Source organism: Pseudomyrmex gracilis, unplaced genomic scaffold, assembly GCF_002006095.1.
Source record: "Pseudomyrmex gracilis isolate BER0280 unplaced genomic scaffold, ASM200609v1 scaffold_1, whole genome shotgun sequence".
Classification (NCBI taxonomy): domain Eukaryota; kingdom Metazoa; phylum Arthropoda; class Insecta; order Hymenoptera; family Formicidae; genus Pseudomyrmex; species Pseudomyrmex gracilis.
Window position 1 is genome coordinate 1,596,865 of NW_018020585.1, and position 3,128 is coordinate 1,599,992.

Genomic DNA, 3,128 nt, shown 5'->3' on the forward strand with positions numbered 1-3,128 from the left:
GACCACTAAGAATATTTAGCCAGTGTTGGCTAAGATTGTCTTGTCAGTATAAAATTGCAACATTGTGCCAATACTTGAAATCCATATCTGACCAATCTCAGAAGTAAGTATCGTGCCGAGCTTAAGAGCCAGCGTTGGCTCGATCTAATCATTAAGCATATTCGCTCAGTACTGGCTACTACTGTTGTACCAATATCGAGCCTCGTTTGCCGATATTGACCCAATACTGGGCCGTTCGTCAATTCCTACAAGGGTAGTGAGAAGACAGTCCACTAACGCGAGTCATTAAATCCGTAATAAGACACGTGCTTAATTAAATCTTCTTACCATACGAAAACACTAATTCAACAGTGCGTGTGCATTATTTACAATGTTCACGCATGCTTATCGCGCCATTCAGTTCTTCCCGAACAAGAAAAGTATTGATTTATATTAAAACAAGTATCGAATATTCCACGGATATTATACCTATGAACGCATACAACTTGTAAATACATTACGACATATACAAGTAACGTAATACGTACTATGTTTTCGCAAAAATGTCAGAAATGCGGTCATTTCAATCGCGACGGCTTGACGAAAAGAAACGGGCATACCGGCGGGCGAATTACGTTTAAAAGCGAATCCAATCGCGCGTAGCGCGCCGTTTAAACAAATAATTATACCCTGGGAATTCCAATTAAGTCGATAATCCAGCGCTCGTAACCGACGCAATCGCGTTAGCGGAACGCCGTGCACAGCGGTCGGCCACTGTCAACGAAGAGAAAGAAAGAGAGACGTAGAGAAAATGACAGGAGGCCTAAGGCGCCAAGTGCATCGGCCACACTTGCGTCCCGCGGCGCACACGGAATACCGGATCAAAGCGAATGATTCGAGAAAGGAAAGAGAAAAAGAGAGAGAAGAGAAAAAACAAGGAAACGTGAATGCAGGGCGAAAAATAAAACCGTCGCGAAATTCTACGCGCACGCCGCTACCGGATACGCATCTCGATGAAGAGACCCGTTAAGGGTCTTTCACACTGCACGAATCATTCCTTTCGGCTCAAAAGCATTGCCCAAGGCACACGTCCGAGATCATGATTCTCATGCGTTTTGCCGCTCCACTCGCGCGGATATTTTTTTTTATGATTTGCTTGCGTAAAGAACGGCTTTGATCGTTAACTTTTTATTTGTTCTGCAAGCGAATCTCGGCTAATGATTTTCTTGTTCAAGCAAGAATTTGCTTTGGTACACGTGCTACTCACGTGAAGTAAATAATTGTTACATATATGCATATAAAAAAATGTATGTCCTGTATCTTGTCTCGCTATTGTTTCCCGAGCAAATACTAATTATTGACATCTCGAAGTAATTGGATGCTTAACACTTGGAAAACTTCATAACGTCGTATATATCCCAACTTCCCATTTTCCCACCGTGCTTCTGTTCTGCGCGAGTGGATTCGGGTAAAGTTTTATCGTTTGCGCAGAAAGTTCGGCCTTGGTTCTCGGGCTTGTTCTCAATTTTGTTGCTCGTATCGTACCAGCTAGGTTCGCGCCTTTTTATCGTTAACATTGTTGCTCAACTTCACCCTCAACGAGTTAAATAAACTTCTTGCCGTTGTCGTTCGCTCGATTTCTTTTTGCGTATTTTTTTCTTTTAGTCCGATGTTGATTCTGTTTTCAGAAGCTTTTTCGCGTCGTTAATGGCGACCTAATGGAGTTCCTCAACGTGTCGGAAAATCTTTTTTCGCAAAGCGCATAAAATATTTCTACGTTTTATTTATAATAATTCATTATTTTTAAATATTTGTCGTGTAAAACGACATAGCGTGTCTGTGTAATATTTCTACCTTATGTGCATACTTTCTTTCTCTTTTCTTTGAAAGCGTTTTGCCATTTCACCGCTAATCCACGTTGTGTCACGCTTGAGTAATTCGCACGCCTTGGATGACGCAATCCTTGCATCAGTAGGTTGGCCTCGTGTCACGAGGTCACCGGAGAAAAAAGACTCCGTTGAGGTTGCGCCCCAAGAAAGCGACCGAAACGCCGGCGGGGATCGAGTAATCATGGCTTAGTCCGTAGACTTGCAGAAATCTCTGTTGCGAACTTGGCAACTGCGACTATAGATGCAAATGGGTTCTCGGGAGTTATATTCCTAACAAAGCTGCCATGTCGCGCTCTATTGTCGAGCTTAGATTGTAATATCAACTAAAATAAAAGACATTGCATTTGCGGAAATTGTTTGCATCAATATCCGGTCGTTAAAACGTTACATAACAAAAAAAAATACATTACAAAAAGCATTTATAACACAAAAGATCACTCTTTGCGTATGGATTTTTCTTTTTAACTTGCGCGTCTTAAAATTTTTCATAAGAACTCGAATGAAAAACCGCGTCTCATTTTTGCACCATTACTTCCGCGCGATGTGAAACGACCGAGTTATAAACACTTCACTTTAGACCATAGACATTCCTAATGTCTTAGAAATTGCCCGAGCAATTAGTACTAAATGGCGTGATGCGTTGTTAGAAAGAGCAGTATACGGAATGGACGATTCTTAACTCTCTCGTTGCGAATCGTATATATATATATATATATACTCGAGAAATAAGTCAGTCAACAATTTATGACCGACGGTTGTTTCTCTAACAAGCTCCTCCTCGATTTCCCCGGGCTCGCGGAATGATGAGCGCTCACACGGGTGCTCGAAGATATTCTTATACAAGAAAAATATCAACGAGAGAGTTTATTCGCGGCTTAACTTATTACGCTCTCCCGTTGCCATTAAAAAGGAGGATGTAATTTTGCTTCAAGAGAGAAGAAAAACAGCCTAAACAAGTTATCACTTAATAATGTAATAAAGTACAAACAAAGTTGTTGCCCGATAATGTGATAGCGCATGTTGTAGAATAACGGTTCCATTAAATTATTATTTATATTTATCCATAAAATTATTATTTATATTTTGTAAAACTGAGAAAACACAAAAGAGAGATTACCCATGTAGGAATTGCCGACGGACTTCCAGGAATACTAATAGGCCAACAATGGCCCAACCTTTATAGCCGATACTCGATATTGACAATTGGTCCAGTATTGTCCCATTTTTGTATTTTATAACAGCCCAATATTGGCCCGTTTG

At 40.7% G+C, this 3,128-nt stretch overlaps 1 protein-coding gene across 11 annotated transcripts in view; it reads left to right on the forward strand.

Annotated features, from left to right (window-relative positions):
* LOC109851967 (tensin-1) overlaps positions 1-3,128 on the forward strand; it is a 162,613-nt gene that overhangs the window by 143,165 nt on the left and 16,320 nt on the right. The gene's annotated exons all lie outside the window — the stretch shown is intronic.